Here is a 20196-nt window from a genome sequence, read left to right on the forward strand (position 1 = left end):
GCAACAGCTTTCGTCTGCTGAGGTCCCTGATGGTTCTGGTGTGGTAGAGTGAATAGAGTCGCTGTTTATTTCCTGCAGCTAGTGCCCCCAAGTGGGGCAAGGCCATGTATCATAGTCCCCACCACCCAAGAGCCACTCAAATACTATGCATGGTATTGGGACCTATCTAGAACAGTCAGCACCCTGTGGGTGGGATGTGTCCATACCTCCCAGAGGTGTAACAAGCAGAGTTGGCACCTAGGGCAAACTTTGTAGGAGAGTCCAGGGACACGGCTGTGGTTCTTAGAGTGGGCTGGGGAGAAGGCTCTTGGGCAGTGGGGACTGTGATACATTTTCCTCCTGAGTTTAAGTATCTGGCCACATCCTCTCCATACACCAACTCTGATATATGCAAGCACTGAGGGAGGGAGCCTCACTGCTGAACTACAAGGTGTGCTACCTTGCCCATTTTCAGTCCCACTACCCCTTTCTCAGCATCCTTGAATGATACAGGCACTGGTTCTCAGAGAGGAGAATCAGGGACACAGTCCCAGATGTCTCACACCCCTGACGGTGACACTAGCTGATCAGTTTTGGGGGCTGAGCAATTCCACCTCTCGCAAATCCCAGGCCTGAGCAGGATGAGCATGAAAGCAATCTGGATTTTTTTTTTTTTCAAATTCAGGATGAAAGTCTCATTTCAGGGTTTCCCTCACTTCAACCCAGGAGGTTTGGCCCTTTGGCTGAAACCGCCACAACTCTAACCCCATGAGCTCAGCTTTGAGTCTGTATGGAGGCCTGAACTCACATCCCCAGCGCCCACCCCAGCCCCAGCCCCTGGGTGTTTTAATGCAAAAATGCATGTTTCTCAGTGCAAATCAGTGAGCAGTAAATTGTTTCATTGCAAGCTGAAGGCTTAGATCTCACGGGTATGCTCTCTCATGTGATGGAAACACAGAACAAATAGCAAAGGTGTTGGGGGCTGATTCCAAAGGTGCAAGGCTCCTCCAAGTCCAGGTGTGGCTAAAAAAGGGGATGAACCTCCTCGACACTCTAGCCTGTGCAGCCCATACAGGGGAAGGAGATTTCTGGGTGGGCTCCTTTCTGCTGGGGCAGATGCAGTCAGTGTGTGGAGGAACATGACAGATAGGAAGCATTTACAGGGGAATTTTTTTTCTGGTTTGAGTCACTACTGGATTCAGACTCTTCTCCAAGCTGAGGTGCTCCTCCCACACCATTCCCCATCTCATTGCCACGTGTTAGATCCACAGCAGTATCACTGATTTGCTCTCATGCAAGGGCCAATGGGCAGAAACTTTCTGCAGGTGTATGGGTGGAATAGTGAGGAACTTAGTTACTTTCCAAGAAGTGGACCCAGATTTGACTTCCAGTTGATGAAGCAACAAGTAACTGCCCTTTAGAATCATAGAAGAGGAGGGCTGGAAGGGACTTCAGGATGTAGCCCAGCAGCCTAGGAACTGCTAGGGTTTAGGGCCTTTTGGGGTATTTGTGGGTACTTGCTGATGGGAGATTTGAGAACAGTGGGTACCTTGGAGGGGCAGGGCTCTGGGACACAGCGTGGGAGTGGTTTGTGGAGAGCCGGCATGGCAGAGTGATGAGTCCAGAAGGGCAGTCACAGAGTTGGGGGAACACTGTGGCTATGTCCCTTTTCCAGGGACTTCTCTCTTGCAGTGACCAGCTCCACAAGCTTCAGACAAAGTTGAAAGAAGCCCAGTAGCATGAAGGTGGGATGATCTGCCCCCAGCAAGAGCTCCATCCTGGTCTTCGGTAGGCTTAGGCCCTGAGGCAGAAGGCTTAATTCCTTTGGTGAGGACAAGAACTTGGGGTATGCTCCTTAATACAATCCTTCCTTGAATGTCACACGCTGTCCTGTAGCACAGAGGCCTGTAGGTAGCTCACAGGTAGCGTGACAAAGTGTTTCCCTAGATGAGTGATTCTCAACTAGGGTGTTATGAAATCTTTTAAGGGTACCACAGGGGGCAACATTAGCTCTATTAGGCGTGCAAACATCTACATGTGATTCACAAAATCAACCCAGAGATTGCAAATAGGAATCTACAAGGTCAAAACATTATTTCCTGTCTTTCCTGGTCTTTCTGAGTTCTTTGTAAGAAGACAATTTCTCTACCACTACCCTAGATCAAGAAAAGCATTGTCTTCTTCTCCAAGGGCTCCCTCCAAAGGCTGCCCTGGATGCTCCTTGTGGTCTCTCTTCAGGGGCAGCTACCGATGCCTTTTCTGTTCGTTTAGTGAAAGATCTCTGGCTGTCATGTGGGGTCTGATTCCCAGCTTTTGCCAACAAATAGCTCCACAAAAAACAAATGTGAGAAAGAAGTTATCTTAGCTGTGCCCTCGCCCACTCCAAGGCAAGTTATTCAGCAATCAGAGGTAGGGAAAGCCCCATCCAAGCAGGCCCCTTACACAACCCTCTCTTCTACCTGCCCTGGCCTCCCTGCTGCCTGGACTTGGCTTGCCCTTGGCTGCTTCATCCTTGATCTCCCAATGACTGAGGTCTAGCAATCATTACCCCTCCATTATACTTTTCTGGATGAGCAAGAAAAGGCTGTAATAGAGTGAGATTCAATGGGGTAATTTGCTCAACACAGGGTTGAACCTCCCATGACTAGATGTTGGCACCCTGGAGACCGAGTTAACTCAACAGAACCTTTTAAAGCCAACATGAGATGATCCTGAGCCTGCATTTTTTGGAACCATCAGAGCCAGCCCCCCCGTAAAGCCTGACAGACTTACGCTCCTCTCCCCGCTTCAGGGGAGGTGACTGTTGCCCACTCACATTTTATTAATTAAGGAACGTGTCTCCTGTCCCAAAACCCACCACTACTTCCCTCCCCTCTGCAGGCCAGACCTGGGTTCCCTGCACTGCCTGCCCTGGGGTAGGTCATGCAGGAATGCATCCAGGATCAGGACCACCTCTCCCCTTTCCCCATGCCCTCAGCTTCTCAGCCAGGCCTGCACTCTGTTGTAGCAGCTGGTAGCTCAATTTGGTCCCATGCGCTAGCAATATGTGGCAGTGGGTTGTTCAACGATGCCCAGATTGCTCTGCTTTGAACCAGATAGTGCAAGCCCCTCCAGCTCCTCTCGCGGTCCTCCACCCCAGCCACGGGGACGTGTCCCACCGAGCTAAAGGAGGAAACGATGGGGACAGAGCAGGCGGGAGTGATTATGGGGGAAAGCATAAAACAGACCCCAGTGATTCCAGCCCAAAGAACAAAAGGTGACAGGTTTAAGGACTCCTCAGTACTGCTACCTCCCTACTTTTCAATGCCATTTAAATCAGCAGAGCCCGGCTCCCTGGCAAGGTCTGCTAGGACTGAATAAACTTCGCCCTCTGTGCCATAGATGAAAGGGTATTGGCATGTGCTGCTTGCTCAGCCTGCAGCTTTTCCGTGCCAGCTTTATTCGTGTGGAGGAAGTAGGAAGCAGCACTTTATTTGGTAGAGCTGGGCCTGGAGGGAAAGTGGAGAAATAGTTTCAGGTGAGAAAAGTGAGCTCCCCGACGAGGATGGGATTCGAACCCACGCGTGCAGAGCACAATGGATTAGCAGTCCATCGCCTTAACCACTCGGCCACCTCGTCTGCTTATTCAGGCTGCCGATAGCTCCATCTAAGGGGCATACCCTGATAATGCATTAATTAGGGGAGACGGAGCAGGGTCCCTGGAGCTTCTCGGTTCCCGGGCTGCTGCTCAGCCCGCCCCTGCCCGGGAGCAGAGCAGCGCTGCTCGCAGAGCCGGGTTATGGGCATGCGGGACACCTGCAGCAGCGGGGTGCGGCTGCGAGAAGCGCTGCGCGGAGGAGCCCTGCGGAGCCGCTCCCCCTGCAGCGGGGATTGCGGCGCGGAGCGAGTGTGCGTGTGTGTGTGTATGCGTGTGCGTGCGTGTGGGTGTATACGTGTGTGTGCGTGTGGGCATGTGCGTACATGCGTGTATGTGTGTGCATGCATGTTCGTGAGTGTGCGTGTGTATGTGTCCATGTGTATGTGTGTATTTTTGTGCATGTGTGTGCACATGTATTAATGTACATGTGTATGCATGTGTACATGTGTGCGCGCACATGCACACGTGTATACGGGTACGTGTGCATGTGTGTATGCATGTGTGTGTGTGCATATGTATTAGTGTCTGTGTGTGTATGCATGCATGTGTGCATATGTATTAGTGTGCGTGTGTATGCTTGCATGTGCATACATGCATGTGTGTATTTATGTGCATGTGCGCGCACGCATGTATGCATGTGCATGTGCATTTGTGTGTATGCATATTTGTGCGCATATGTGTATGCATACGTGTATGTGCGTAGGTATTAATGTGTGTGTATAATGCATGTGCGTACATGCATGTATACGTGCATTCTTTTGTGTATGCGCATGCATTTGTGTATGTATGTGCGTGGGTGTATGCATGTGCGTGTATGCATGCATGTGTGTATATGGGTGTGTGTCTCTGTGTGTGCATGTGTGTGTATGGGTGTGTGTGTGTTTGTATGTGTATGTGCATATGTATTTGTGTGCATGTGGGTGTTTGTGCATGGGTGTGTGCACTGGTGGGGGAGGAACAATGATGGGCCTTAAGGATTTCGGCCCACAGCGACAATAGAAATGAGTGGCTTGTCTGCAGAATCCCTGCGCATCTCGCTTTGCACCAGTCCTTGCCAGGGAAGGAAAAGGAGGCATTAGAGCCTGAACCGGGCAGCAGGAGAGGCTGGGAAGGGAAACTCCAGCCTGCTCCCAGCTGGGGGAAGCCAGGGCCCATAGATAGATCAGTGGGCCTCCGTCCTGCTCCAGCAGAGACCATCACAGATTGCCAACCTGCTCCAGCAGAGCCCTTCACAGGTTTCCACAAGAGGCCACAACCAAAGCTAAGGAATTGGCTTAACTTCAGTCTGTGAAACAGCTTCCCCTGAGGCTGCTCTGCAGTTTCATTTGTTATGGGAAACTAACTGGGATGAGTTTGCTGCTCTGATCCCTTCTCCGTTACAGTGACATGGGTATAAAATGGAACTTGAAAAACCTAGAAACCAGTATAACTGCATAACCGAGTAACTGGGTCCGGTAACTGGGGGGGGGGCGCACAACATAATAGGGACCAGTGTACCTGGGTAACTGTAACTGAGACCAGTAAAGGGGGTAGGTATTTGGGACCAGTCAGGGGAGTTAACTGGGACCAGTATAGCTGCGTAACTAGAAGTAGTAAGGGATGGGGGGTAATTAGGACCAGTAAAGAGGGCTAATTGGGTCCAGTATGGCTGGGTAACTGGGTCCAGGAAGGGAGGTTAATTGAGACTATTATATCTGGGTAATTGGAACCAGTATAGCTGGGCAACTGGGACCAGTAAGGGGTGTCAACTAGGACCAGTAAATGGGGTAACTGGGGCCAGTATAGCTGTGTAAATGGGACCAATAAGGTGGGGAAAGTGGGACCAGTATCACCAGGTAACCAGGACTGATAAGTGGTGGGGGTTAACTGGGAGCAGCATATCTAGGTAACTGGGATGGGGGGGAGAGGGGGGAGAAGGTAGCAGGCTGGCTGGCAAAAGCTTGTGTCAGACTGTGCACTCCAGGCTGGAGGAGTCCGCAAGCTTGCAAGGACTCTAAGGGGCTCATTACAGGCCTGCTCAGAGGACTGAGCCAGCTGTGAAAGATAAGGGGCTGGCCAAGGAAGTTAAAAGGCTCCCAGGGAAAGGAGTCAGGGAGGTTGTGATAGAAGAAAGAAGAGCTGAGAGAACTGAAAGTCAGGAAGATAAGAAAGCAGAGGAAGAGGGTTGCTTGGCTAATGGATGCAATACCAGGGCAGAGACTTTTTGGGTCTGGGAAGAGACCCGTGGTTGCAAAGTTGGTGCCAGCAGTCCTATGACAGAGAACTCACCCCAAGGAGGAGAAGGAAGTTTTCAGGCAGCTGAAGGCATCTTTTCACAGTCTGTGAGTTAATCTTCAGTCGTGGTGAATGAAACCTATGTGGATTATGTTAATGTTTGGGTAGGGAGTAAGGTTTATGGTGGTTCCTGAGAGGCCAGTGGGCCCGGGAAATAAAGAACTCAATATAGTTAAAGGACTGTTTGAGCTAATTAACACCAAATCCATTACAGGGGTTAACTGGGACCAGTGTGGCCGAGTAAGTGGGCCATAAAGAGCAGCCTTTGTAGGGCAGAGAATTTTTTTTTGCACCCTGACATATGCCAAGGTCAGAGCCCTCCTGACCAGTGCCAGGGCTCCAGAGAGCAAATATTCATAGCTTCTGCTTTATTTGGAGCCATGGCAGTGTCTCTGAGGATGGGTGACTCAGCTCAACCAACATCATTCTTTTTTTTTCTTTTGTTTCTAAATTTTGGGGTAGCCAAGATTATTCAGGCCGCAGCAGATAAACCAGCACCCCTGCAGGCTTGTGTAGTAGGTTTGGGGTGAGTATGAGGTTGGCAGGTAAGAGGTATCTGTGGCCTCTTCTTTCTGGGTTTTCCTGATATGATAGGAGTCTACCTGGCAGAAGGTATTGGATCAGGTGGCCCAGAGTGCTTTCCTTCAGAGGCAGTGCAAACCATGCCCTGCACTTGGGTCTCCTACCAAGCGACTCAGGCAGGCTGCTGAGAAAAGGAAAGAGGACATATGAGACAGGGGTGAACACCTGGGACCAAGGCTTCCTGTCTGCCTGAGAGGTGTGCCCACTGTAAGGCACCCCTGCTAGTCCAGTTGGTAGAACATGGGATTGATCATTTCAGGGTCCTAGGTTTAAGCCCCATGTTGGGAGCATCCTCTGCCCTCTTGTCAGGGATTGCCTGCACTTGACTTAGCTAATTACACAAAGGGGCCCACTGTCCTCCTCTTTCTGCAGAAGACCTGCTAATGCTGACCATCAACTTCCCATTTAGAATCACAGAGTGCAGCCAGACAGGTGCTGGTGAACCAGGGAGAAGGGCACTGTGAGGTGGAAAGGTGCTACTGTCCCAAGAGACAGGGCACAGCAGGGAGGGTAGGGAGAGAGGAGGCAGCCCCAAAGTGGGGTGCAATGCCTTAATTCCCTCTCCATCAGTGGAGAATGTGCTAGCCTCTGCAGCTTGGCAGGACAACTTGAGACGCTGAGGCTCCGTTGCTCCCAGTCTAGGAAAGAGACAGAGAGAAGCCTGGTTTATACTGGTTATGTTCCCAGTACTGTTCTCTGATTAAAAGGTATATAGTTAAGTCTCCATTAGTGATCTGGCTCTGCTCTATAAGGGGAGGAGAGTCCTTACACCTCCCACAGCGCTTGCGCACCTGCTTTGATCCCTTCAATTGGAGAGGGGGTACCTTTTGGAGTACCACCTGGGTTACAGAAGCATGAGCTTCTCAGTTGGGAGCAGGAACGGAGCCATTCACACCTTCCTTGGCAAGGAATGGAGCCAGTCGCACCTCTTTCAGCAGCTCTCCTGGTGCTGTGGTCCTCTCCTGGCAGGCTCTCCATCACCTGAGAAGGCCTCTTGGAAATGAATGAGCCACTTGACCTGTGTGGAAGCTCCTTGCACTCCAAACAAGGGTGATTCTGGGCACAGCAACTAGGCAGGGCAAGCAATGGGGACGGCCATTCCTCAGAGCTGCATTTGACCTGAGAGAAAGAGATTCCTTTCAAGAGCGGATGTTCTCCCTGCTCTCCAAGCTGCATGTTGATTTGGATTGCTTGGACTTTTCCCTGGGAAGTGTGAGTTGGCGCAAAGGACTTGAACTTAAGCTCCCATGAGCCAGGGCTTGCTGGGAGGGAATGCCAATGCCCAGCACTTCCCCAAGTCCTTCTGAAGCCTGCAAGATTCTGCTTTGAGGAGTCAACCCATGGTGCTGCTTATGTCCCAAGTGCTTCCACTTGCATGGCAGCAATTCCCAGCACAGTGTCCCTGAAAAAGCAGTCTCAGGCCCTGGTGTGAAAGGATTTTGAGGTGGCCAAGGACCTGGTAAATGCAAAGGCAGCAGGGCTGGACAGAGAGCATGGCAAGGGGGCACCACAGCCAGCAAGAAGGAGGGCTGGAGGAAAAAGACTTCTTTGACCAAGGATCAAACCCCAGCCACAGCAGAGAGTACCACATCCTAGCCGCTAGACCATCAAGGAAGGACAGCTTGCTGCTCTTGTTAGCACCAAATGCTCTCTCTCTCTTGTTTTCTGTGGCAAAGTTGCTGCTTGCACTTCTTCCACTCTGCTGCTGCTCTGTTGTAGTCACTACTTCTGTTGCCAACCAAAACTCTTGCTGCCTCCTAGTTCTGCCCCTTCTGTGTTGCCACCTGTTATATTCGGTCTTTTCCAGCGACTCTAATTCCTCTGAGGCAGGGGCTGCCCTTTTCTTCTGTGTATGGTGAATTGTATAGCTGGATCCCAAAAGGAACCTTCTGAATAATGACCACATTACATACTCCTGATACAGAAACAAGCCCTGATCATCACCTGAAGGGACCCTTGCTGGTTGGAAGAGATGGGACAGCTTCCTAACAGTGAGCACTTGTCCTCCACCACAAACAGTGCCCTGATTTAAGGTTACATCTCCACTACAATGGCGGAGAGTCTCATTCACTTTGCTGAGACAAGGCAACCTGCCCACCCACTCCCAGGCTGTGCCTTATCAACTCTGGACATGGGCTACCCCTCTCGAACACCCTGGAAATGCAGATTGTGAACATTCTTCCCTTAAGGGTCCTCACTCCTCAGTGCTTCTGAATGGCAGCAGATGAAGGGTTTCTTGCATCTGTGGCACTGTTGAGGTTCCTACTGCTGTGTGCAGATGTAGCCCAAAGAGCCTGTAGGACCAGACCATGTGCTGCCTGAACCTGAATGAATTAAATGAAAAACATTTGAAAATGGTGTGATGCTCTCATTCTTTTATCATGTCAAGGGTACGCTGCACCCGAGTGTGGGTAATGCACAGCAGTATCTGTAGCCTCTGTTGCACAGTTACAGTGGGTAGCAGTCCTTGGCACAAGTCCAGAGCAGGGCTTGAACTTGTGTTTCAGGAGCTGGAGCAAAATGTTTCTTCTATACTTAAGGAAATAAATCTCTGCCTTTTTCATGACTTTAAATAGGCCTTTTCCTTGCATATTAGGTAGGGGCAGATACAGAAGAGACACGCTGGTGCACTCCCCGTTATCCCACCACCCTTGGATTTCTGCTCCATCCAAAGTTTAAAAACAACTGCCTGGCAGTGGCAGCATTTCTAGTCAGATGGTGCTGAGGAAGCTGATTGACTCATGGCTCATCATCTACCTGATACCTTCTATACTCTTCGTTCCACAGGTGTTAATGACCCTCTCTTTTTTATAATGCTTTTGATATTCTGCCAGTCAAGCTATCTTTTCTTCTGCAATTCTGATGTCTGCTAGCTGCTCCTAGTAATAACGCTCCTATTTTACAGCCTTGCAGGTTTTTTTAACTCATTCCTTTGAAGTTATATTTGTTTTTGCTTCAATCCTAAACTGATTAATAGAGCCTTAGGTCCCTAGCATATTCGTAAGGCTTCTAGTTTATTTTCAACTGGAGAAAAATAGATATTGTTTTATACGTGATGATGCAGCTCACCATCTGCACCCCCTTTTCAAAATTCTAGATCCACCCATGATATTGGACACAATTCCCAACACAGATAAAGCCTCCTTTCTCACCACGGCCCTGTGCCAAGGCTTGAACTCTCAGACACACCTTATGCTAGCTCAGCCTATGAGACAAAGCTAGGACATAATGCATCCAGTTCTTGATCCAGGTCACAAGAAAGTGAAACTAATGATGTCACACACTGTGCAAAGTACCATGGCTAGAAGGAGTCTTGCAGGAAAAATCCAAGATGAACTACTTTGTTCCATCTGCCTGGACTATTTCGTAGTCCCTGTCACCATCCACTGTGGGCACAATTTTTGCCATGCCTGCATCAGTCAATTCTGGGTGGAATCAGATACAAACTTCTCCTGCCCTGAGTGCAGAAAAACTGCCCAGCAGAAAAGCTTCATGCCCAACAGGACCCTGGCAAGAATGAATGACAGAGTTAGCTGAGTTAGCCCAGCTGAGTTAGCTGAGTTAGCCCAGCAGCAGGAGGGAAGAGGGTGTGAGAAACACAAGGAGGCCCTGAAACCCTTCTGTGAAGATCGTCAAGCTCCCATCTGTGTGGTCTTCAGAGGGTCACGGGATCATCAAGGTCACACTATGTTTCCTGTAGAGGAGGCTGCCCAGGAATACAAGGTAGGAAATCCCAGTCTGATGCCAATAGCTGCCCTTGTAGAGGTTAAAAATATATTTTCAAGACCAAAGTGCAGCAGCAACAGCACAGACAGGGGTCAGGTAGTCTGGTCCTATCACTATGTATTTCCAAACTTTTAAATAGCTGAGCTTCATTCACCTCAAATTCATAGTTTCATAGTTGGTAGGGTTGGAAGGGACCTGAGCAGATCATCAAGTCTGGCCCCCTGCCATGTCAAACGACCCCGGCTAGGTGTCTATCTAGCCTCCTTTTGAAGACCCCCAGGGTAGGAGCGAGCACCACTTCCCTTGGAAGTTGGTTCCAGATCCTAGCTGCCCTGACTGTGAAGTAGCGCCTCCTGATGTCTAGCCTGAATCTGCTCTCAGTTAACTTATGGCCGTTGTTTCTTGTTACTCCTTGTAGTGCTCGGGCGAACAGGGACTCTCCCATTGCCTGCTGGTCCCCCTTGGCCAGTTTCTAGATGGCCACCAGATCCCCTCTCAGCCTTCTCATCATTTCCCTCTCTTATAGTGGCTAGGTCTGTTTACCACAATGTTCTCATAAGCATTTTACCTGCAAGTCACTGATCTTTTGTGTTTAGTCTTGTATCAAGTTTCCCTTTCCCTGACATGGCAAAGCCTTTCTCCTGTCTAAAAAAAAAAAAAAATGGAGATTCAAAACACACGAGATTGGCCCAAAAATCCTAATATATATTAGCAAAGATAAACTCATGTTTTAATCAAAATTTGCTCAGTTATTTCACCCACATTCCCAGTTTCAAATCAGTGTAATATTTCAGCAGGTAGCAGTGGGCCTATTTTGCTCTCTAAATTAACTTGGAACAAAGATACACACTGGGGAAACTGATGCTCTGTGATAATGATGCAGCTTGACACTGGCAAGCTGTGCTTTAGCAACCAACTGTATGGAAGGTACTAAGCTCAGGCTCTGTGGGAGTGTGGGGAGAGGTGCATTGACTTAGCTCTCCCTTTTCCAGACTCTTAGGACCAGCTTGTGTCCATCAGGTTGCACAAGGACTATGAGACCTGGGATGAAAAGGGCACAAACTAGCCTCCCTCTGCCTAACCAATGACTGGACCAGAACTGCAGTCTATGCCATCCCTGAGCAGGAGGAAGTCTCTGGGTGTCCATAAATACATGCTAAGTCAATTTAAAATAAGGTGACTTAACTAAGTCAACTTAAGTTAAGCCACGTCAAAATGTGTGCAGGTACAGCTCCTTGACATGATGGCAGCCATCTTGTGAGCTAAGTCAAGAGATTTAGCACATATCAGAATGGTGGAGTGGTCTAAAGCATGAGACTCAAGGCTTTGTCTTCCCCTCTCCTGGGTGTTTTGGTCTCTGTATGGAGATGTGGGTTCAAATCCCATTTCTGATGTGCCTTTTGATACAACAAGGAGTAATGATCTCCAGTGTTTTACTACCCTCCTAGTGAGAAAATCCTTTGCTGCAACTTGAGCTCATTTACATGTAAAGATCTGGGGTGGTGGATCTCCATCCATTTATAGATGGATGGATCTCTGCACAACACAGGCCTTACCAGCCTCTCTTGGTTGTGATGGGAAGGGGTCTGAATCAGCTTCTGAAAATTTCTCTTCATGGCACAAGGAGGCTCAGTGACATTGCAACTTCTTGATCCTTCTGCCTATTCCTTTCTCCCCTAGATGTGCGCTCTCTTTTCAAGGTCCTAGCCAAAACAAATGGATGGACTAGTCCAGGGGATGCTTGTGTTGCTAGTACCTGGGTTGTACCTGCTCTGATGCTGAAAGTTACTTCCCTTTATAACACCATTTCCTGGTAAAGCATTCATGTGAATGAGGACTACAGAAAAGAAAATGTTTGATGAAGGATAAAATAATGCAGTAGAAAACTATATTTATCTCTCCCTAGGTGCAAGGAGTGGAAGTTCCAGCAGCACATGGATATTGCTCTTGTGCTGGAAAAGCGAGTCTATGAATTCTCCCCAAATTTTTCTCCTGTAAAGGCAACTCTGAGGAACATCTGAGGTACTGATTAGCTTGAGCAAACTGAGTTATGTCTCTGTGATGTTGGGAGAAAGAGAGGCTATTGCAAAATCCGATTGTAAAGTGTAGAAAAAAATAATCTAGATTTTTAAATTGGAGAAAGGGTTTAGAAATGTTTCCAGGTATAATAAATTGATAGGGAAACAGCAATGAATTACTTAAAACCTGTTGTTATTGTTCTATTCTGTGAGGTTACTGGTCTTCTGTGATTAGATCCACCCTAAGGGTGCCAAGTGCCTCCCAGGCACCTGGGTCTGCTTAGACTCTTGTCAGTGTTTCTAGTTGTGGGGCTTTTGAGCAAAGTTCAAGACATCCAACTTGGCACATAGGAACTGCTCTCCAGCTGCCCTGCAATTAGGGTGACCAGATTATTTTAAAGGAAATCCAGGACACTTATTTCCCCTACCCTCACCACAGTCAGTGGCACTGCTGCAGGCAAAACTGGGACCTGTGATCACCCTACCAACAACCCAGACCTTGTGTCTAGGCATCCAGAGCTTGCTCAGCTACTTACAAACACTCTCTAAGAGCTCATCTAGGATATAAACAGTTTTCTAGTTGAATACTTTGGGGGACAACATGGCTGGAAAGCAAGGAACACAAACCAATTCCTTGGCCACAGAGGCCTTGTTCTTAAAACACGCAAGGACTACAGGTCTCTGGAAATGATACAAGGCCCAAGGTGTACAGTTATGTACTCTGAATTTTGCCTTCTGGGAGTTTGGAGTTCCTGAGCATTTCAGGCTGGGAAATAATACCTCCTTCCTGCTTAATCCTAATGGGCATTGATGGTTGTATTCCTCACAGTCAGAGTAGAAGCCCATGCTTAAAAAATGCATTAAGCTGTGTGCTCAAACCTTCTGGCCCATGCATTAAAATTGCCCCTACCACAGTTGGCAGCTCCTTATAGAAAAAAAGTGATTTTCAAATGCATGTGGTAGCCAAGTCCATGACTTCAGGCTGCAGTCCTGATGGCTTTCCACAATAATCCTTCAGGGAAGCTGTCTGCAATGCAGCAGAATAGACATACTCATGGGTAAGAGAGCTGGGTAGTCAGATTACTATTTTGAAACTGAGTGAAACAAGAGAGCTAGCTCATCTGATGCAGGCACATGCCATGGTTTAAACCATGCCCTAATTCATGACCTGAAAGCTGTTAGATGATGCAAAGTGCTGCTGTTCTCCTTTCTTGGCCCTGTTTCATTCCAAACAGACCTTTTCCATCATTCTCCATATCAGAAAGACCAGCGGCATTAGATGCCATGTGAGCGAGGCTTATAATTGTATTTCTGGGACTTAAGTGGTGTTTAGGCCTAGTACTGGCTAATCTGTAATCAGATTAAATTCATATTTGGGGAGCTTTGACATGTCTCTGTCTGCCTCTCTCCTTCCCTTTCTTTTTCCTTCCAGAATTACAGCACCATTACCCTGATTTGTAGTAAAAATTGGGCATTGCGAAGCAATGTTATAATACAAAACTCTTTTTTCTCTCTCCCTCTACTGTCTAGGCACTCTGGTGTTTAAGCCGCCAGAAGCAAGTAAGTCAGTCTGGGAAAGAATGGGCTGGCAGAGCAGAGGGTGGGGCCATGGGGAAGAGTGTCCCCTATTCACAGCAATAGATGTTTTGTTAATTAAAGGGAAATTATTGTGTGGCACTGGATTCATCTGCAGCAGAAGCCTCTGAGGTTAAGCACCTCAAAGTTTCCCAACAACATAAAGTGAATATTGCGGGGAAGGCCACTGACTTTATGTAGGTCAGCTCATTAACCTTTCATCTGTGGTTAAGAAAATCTCCACCTCAAACACACTGCTGCTGACTCAAGGAGTGACTGGGCTGGGCTGGTACGTGCAGGTCTTTGCCTGGCTTGACCTGTCACTTCCAGTAACTCCATGGGGCATCCTCTCACCTCTGTTTTGCCTGCTGGGTCTTAACTTTGCTTTCCCTGTGGGCTGTGGTGTCTCCAATCTGGCCTATTCCTTCAGCCTGAATGGACCTCAGAAACTGATACCTCTTTGGTCTCAGCCCAACCCCATCTGCCCCAACTACCCAGTCCTAGCTGCTGGGAGCAGGGAGATGAAGCAGGGGAGGAGGCAGAGAGAAAGAACATCCCTGTCTAGCCCCAGCAAAGAGGCAGCTCCCTTGGACCCAGCCCTGAGATGGAAGAGATCAGGGAGGGTCCCAGCCAGACTTGGGCTGTTGGGGAGGGTGAGGAATGGCCCCAGCCTTTCCCAGGTCTGAGCTCTGCCTTGGATGCATTGGTTTTCTCTTCTTCTTTAGTGAAGGTGACTCTGGATCCAGCTACGGCCCATCCCCAACTCATCCTGTCTGAGTATCGGAAAAGTGTGAGCTGGGGAAAAGCATGGCAGCATCTGCCCAAGAATCCTGAGAGATTTGATACTGTTGACTGTGTGCTGGGCTGCGAGCGATTTGCCTGAGGGAGACATTTCTGGGAAGTGGATGTGGGGGACAAGGGAGCCTGGGCTGTGGGGGTTGCCAGAGAATCTGTGACGAGGAAGGGGCGCATCAGCCCTAACCCTGAGGGAGGGATCTGGGCTGTGGAGTGGTGGTGGAGGGGTGAGTACATTGCTCTCATCTCCCCTGATTGGACACCTCTGCCCCTGAGGTCAGCCCCCAGAAGGGTCCAGGTGTATCTGAATTATGAATGGGGCCAGGTAACATTTTCTGCTGCTGATACAAATGCCCTGATCTTCACTTTCCCACTGGCTTCATTCACAGGGGAGAAAGTACACTCCTGGTTCCGGGTTGGGGAGGGAACCCAGCTCAGCCTGCACTCCTGAAACATGAATAAACCTCTTCATTTTTTACTCCCAAAATGAGCTTTATTTAGCTTTTCCATCCAGGTCTCTCTGTACTTAGAGGACTCCCATCTATCACTCAATCAGTCAGTGAACTTTGTTTAACTTCTGGTTTCAATTAAGCTAATAATGAATCTAATAATGGATAATGTGGAGAATTCTGAAACATTTAATGCCTTTCTTCACTTGAGTCTTCGCAAAAAAAAATCAACTGTCAGATGACAAACATGGTTAGCAGCAAGAACAGGGATGGAAACAATCAGTTTAGAGATGGGAAAGGGCAGGTTACAAATTACTTGAAAGAGCTGGCTGTTTTTAAGTCCACAGAGCTGAACAAGATTCATCCCATAGTTTTGGATGGAGCTTAGTTGCAGTGCCACTAGCTGCTCTCTTTGAAAACTCGTGCAAGCCAGGTGAGGTCCAGATGACTAGAAAATGGCAAATATAGTGCCCAACTTTGAAAAAAGGAATAAACAAAAGGGAATTTACAGTCTAGTCAGTATAACTTTGTTATCAGGAAAGAATCTGAAGCATATGGTCAAGCAATCTCTCTACGCAACTGTAAGATATAACAAGGTGATCAAGAACAGCCAACATGTATTTGTCAGGTCATACCTGACCAATTTTATCTCCTTCTACCAAAAGGTGACAGGTTTTGTGTATGGGAGGGAGAGCAGTGGATGTGATAAACCTCGACTTCAGCAAGACTTTTAACGCTATCTCCCATGATATTATTATTAGGAAATTAAGGCAAATCCAGTCCAGAAGAATGTACTGTAACATAGATACGTAACTTGGTTGGATCATTGTGCCCAAAGAGTAGTCATCAATGTGTCAGTGATAAACTAGGAGGATTTGTTAGATAGGATTACATAGAGGAACATAGCATATAAAAAAAGATTGGAAGAACTGGGATTATTTAGGCTGGAAAAAGATGATTGAGTGGGGATTTGATAACCGTCTTCAAATAAATGAAAGCTAGTTATAAAGAGGATGGGGATTGACTAGCCTCTGTAGCCTCAGAGAAGAGGACAAAAAGAAACTATGGATGGCTACGAGGAATAATTTTCTAATTATGAAAGTGGCTAAGCAAGTGAGCAGATTACCAAGAAAGTCTGTAAAACTTCCATCCTTGGAAGTTTTTAAGCCCAGGTTAGACAAACGCTTGGCTGAAATGATTTGGAAAGACTGGGTTAGATTAAATGACCTCCTGAAATCCATTCCAGTTTGATTTTTCCCCCCCCTATGTTTCTGTTACCCCAAAAGCTAAATTATATCCTGAGTTAATTTGGTATGCTCTTACACCACAGGGAATAGGAGAGGATGGGCTAGACATTGAGACTTGCCTAATGGTCTGGACTTTGCTCCTCTTCTCTGATCCTGGGGAACTGCAGCTTTGCTGTGTAAAAGTATGAGAAAGTGGGGTAAAAGGGAGACCTGAGAGGGAAGATTGGGGGTGGAAAGGGCAAGTTAAAAGAGTAAAGGAAGGAGGGACTGGGATAGGAGCGGGGCTGCTACTGACTGTTCTTGGGTCTGCTTGTGCAAATGAACATTTTAGATACTTACGAGTTGAATGCAGTGGTTCCTGAAAAGTGGAACAAATTTTGACTCTTGTTATTACAGTAACTGAATAATTAAACCCACCTGCCTGACATGTATAGTAATTAAAACACTTAAAAATATGAAACGATCTTCTGTCCTGTGTACATTATTTCTTGTGATTAATGTACTTATTGGGTGTTCTTTGGCAATGGGTTAAACCAGTTCCAGAAGAACCATGCTCCTTCCAGAAAATCTCCCAGCAAAATTCTTCATGGAAAACGTTGAAGTAAAAAAAGTTACTCAGCCCATGCACTAACTTCATCCAGACAGTTCGTTTAAAGATCTCTACCATGTGCTGGAAGTCAAGCCTGTGCTAATATTCCATTTTTCTTGTTTGTACACATTCATTTCATTAGTAATCTCTCCTGTATAAGAGCTACAGTCCTCCTCTATTTGTGTGCGATGTTTCATGTATAAAGGCAAGGGTAGGAAACATGTGTTCACTGGAAAACCAGAGACCCCAGGAGTTTCGAATTCCTTACTCACAAGAAGAAGGCAGTGCCTGAAGCCAAGGGGCATCAGATTCCTCTACTCCAGGGATGTCAAATTCATCCAGCCTCATGGTCCAGATGAGTAGCACAGGGCTCGTCCACAGGCCTGATTGGGCCCACAGGTCAGCCTACAAGTTGGATCTGGTGTGTGGGCCTGGTCCAGTCCCATGCACTGCACGCAGCATGTGTGCTGGTCCAGCCCCTTGTGGCACATATAGTGCATGCCAGATCTGGCCCTGAATCTGGCAGGAGTAGAAGGTGGCTGGAGAGAGGCCCAGACCATGCTGTCCCACGTGGTTGCACTGCAACCAAATGTGCTGTCCAATGAAGGGGATGATGCTGTTGGGTTTGGTTATTGTATTCTGTTATTGGCCTGTGAAATGACAGTGGGGACAGGCAGTAGGGGAACCATGGGTAAGATGGAACCCAAGACCATGAGCTGATTGGTTGATGGCAGCCAACGCACAGTGTTCCTTGGCAACCAGGTCCATCTCTGACCGAGCAGAGATGCCTCATCTCCCGCGTTGTATGACTTGCATGGCTGTGAGTACCCACTCCGCAACGGGGCAGTCCCATCACTCTGTTGTGACTTGGATCAGTTTGGGGATGACAAGTTGGAGTTTATCTATTGCTGAGTTAATACATGCCTTCATTGGGTCTTGGCCCATGGGTCGGGGGAATGCATTCCCTTCCCAACCTCAGTCTCTAATTTCCTCATTTGTAACAGCTTGAATTCACCAATGGAGCAGTACCCTTGCAGGGACCCTACGTTTAGGGCAGGGGCCCATCTTAGGGAAGAGATGGAGCTTGGGACTGGAGACCAGGACACTCAAATATAGGGATGGCAGTAGAGAAACAAAACATCAGCCTGAGTAGGTCCTTGGCTGCTTATGTTAATAAGTATATATCAGGGAAAGGGATGCCAAGTGCCTCCTCCCCCTGCCCCACCCTCATCAGTTTGGGGGACCCTGGGGAGGCATTCAGAAATCAATTAGAAGAGGCCTTTTATCAAAACCAAGGTGAAACCCAATAAAGTGAAGGTTGCCTGTCTGCAGGGTGTGTTTTTGGTGGGAAAGGCTGCTCCCATGAAGGTGAAGGAGGAAATAACTGGAGAAAATAACCTAGGGCTCAAGTGTACAGCATGCTTTTTGAAGCGAGGGGAGCAGAAAGGTGTTAATGGAAGTAGAGTCACTGTCATTCAGATAAGAAGAGAGCCGAGGGGGTTTCAGGAATGAGGCCACAGAACTGCAGTACTCTGGACCCTGAGGGCGCTCGGCTCTGCTGATCAGCACAGCACTGTGCAGGCTCCCCTTGTTTCCTCATCTCTGCTCTAGTCTCTGGCATCTCAGTGCACCTCAGCACTGCTCTGCTCTGCCCCCAGCTGTATTCTGTTTCTGTTCCTCTACTTCTTGGGTGCCCATCACCACCATATAGTCACCTGGAGCATTGCTGGGGTTCCCTTCCCAGAACAGTGGGCCCATATTCTTAGCTGAGGCCTTCAGATGCTAGAGCAAAGAAGTAATTATAGCAACCCAGGTGCCTCATGGGGACTCTCTCATTCCCACAGGTGACACCTTTTTCTGGCTTCTTTTCAGGATGGCTAAGGAGGCCCACTCTTGCTTAAAGCCCCACATGACCTGGGAACAGGCTGAATCCTCCAGAAAGAGCAGTGCAAAAAGGAGCCCAGGGGAGAAGTTGGGGCAGTGCTTGTCTCAGCACTTCCAGGCAGGTAAGCAAGCAGCCTCCAGGCTAGGGAAAGGGAGAGGACTGCAAACACAGCCCATGCCAGGGTTGGAGCCCTGCTGGGTACTGGAGCTGGAATGGCACAAGGAAGGCTCCAGCAAACAAGGACCTGACCCCACCCTCCCTGACTGTATTTTTGTGCCCACCAGGAGAGAGACAGGAGCAGCAAGCAGGAAAGTTCAGTGCCTGTGCCAGTCCCTGGCAGGTGATGCAGTTTTCCATTCTGGACAATGTCTTAGGGACAGAGCTGGCAAGTCAGTCAATTGATGGTTCAGATCATGCCAACTGACCATGGCTGAACATTGTCAAATATTCCATGAAGCCAAGAATGCCTGTGGGTAGATGGCAGCCTACCTTTGTTATGGGATCCTGGTGTCATCTGTTAGCAAGGGCAGGAGTGAGGGCTCCTTGTCCCTCCCCCCCGAGTCAGGATCCACATGCACACACAGTCCATTTAGAAGTAGGCACCCCCTGCCCTGCTCCGCTCTCCTCAGTTCTTCCAGCCTCCTTTCCCCTCCCACGTTAAGACACATGGGGCTGTAGGAACTACTCTGTGCTTAGGGAGGAACCAAGCCCAACAGCATGGGAAAGGTGACTTCTATAGTTGCTATGTGTGTTTCATTCTGTTTAATTTCATTGCATTCTTTTTTCGGTCTGTTTTCAACTATTTGGGCTGATCCTACAGTTTTGGGATAATAGCCAAGGAGAAGAACTGTTCAGTTTTGAATACTGTTCACATTTTCACTTACCTGTAATAATTAATTATATTATTTGGGAATTTAATTTATTTCACAATAATAGTTAGCTAACTTGTATTTTTTTGTGTGATTGGCATAAGGATCTAATGTGGTGATTTTCAGCCAGGGTGCTGTGGTAAGCACTGTTGGGTGTGTGAACATGATTCACATGGTAAAGCCAGAGATTTCAAATAGGAATTCATGGAGCTAAAAACTTTCTGCCCTGCTGTGATCTTTCTGAGTTCTTTGCAACACAAGACTTGCTCGGTTATTTTCCTGTAGTCAAAGAACAAATTAATACTAAGAGCTGGCATTTTCCCAGGGGTGCCTTGAGTCGATTTAGGAGTGCCTCAAGTTTTAAAAGGTTGAGCACGACTGATCCAACCTATTGAAGATTAAAATCTCTCTTGTTACTTTTCCAATAAATTAATGATTAGAATATTTGACCATTATTTGACAAGATTCGACCAATCAATTGACTATATGTCTTTTTTGACTGATCTTATACTCAACCCTAGTTAGGGGCTGTAATCCCTGACAAGCAGTTGGGAGTCTGTTGCTTGCGGTA

At 47.9% G+C, this 20196-nt stretch overlaps 1 long non-coding RNA gene and 1 other non-coding gene across 2 annotated transcripts; one reads left to right on the top strand and one right to left on the bottom strand.

The window, feature by feature from the left end:
* Positions 1-3515: 3515 nt before the first annotated feature.
* Positions 3516-3597, bottom strand: TRNAS-GCU (transfer RNA serine (anticodon GCU)). The gene has a single exon. It is a non-coding gene; the product is annotated as a tRNA-Ser (tRNA).
* Positions 3598-5582: 1985 nt separating this feature from the next.
* On the top strand, positions 5583-16703 carry LOC132243859 (uncharacterized). The gene is made up of 4 exons (XR_009455448.1): positions 5583-5937; positions 12105-12220; positions 13747-13776; positions 14517-16703. It is a non-coding gene; the product is annotated as an uncharacterized LOC132243859 (long non-coding RNA).
* The last annotated feature ends 3493 nt before the right edge of the window (positions 16704-20196 follow it).

The sequence above is a fragment of the Alligator mississippiensis genome, chromosome 11, assembly GCF_030867095.1.
Source record: "Alligator mississippiensis isolate rAllMis1 chromosome 11, rAllMis1, whole genome shotgun sequence".
Lineage (NCBI taxonomy): Eukaryota > Metazoa > Chordata > Crocodylia > Alligatoridae > Alligator > Alligator mississippiensis.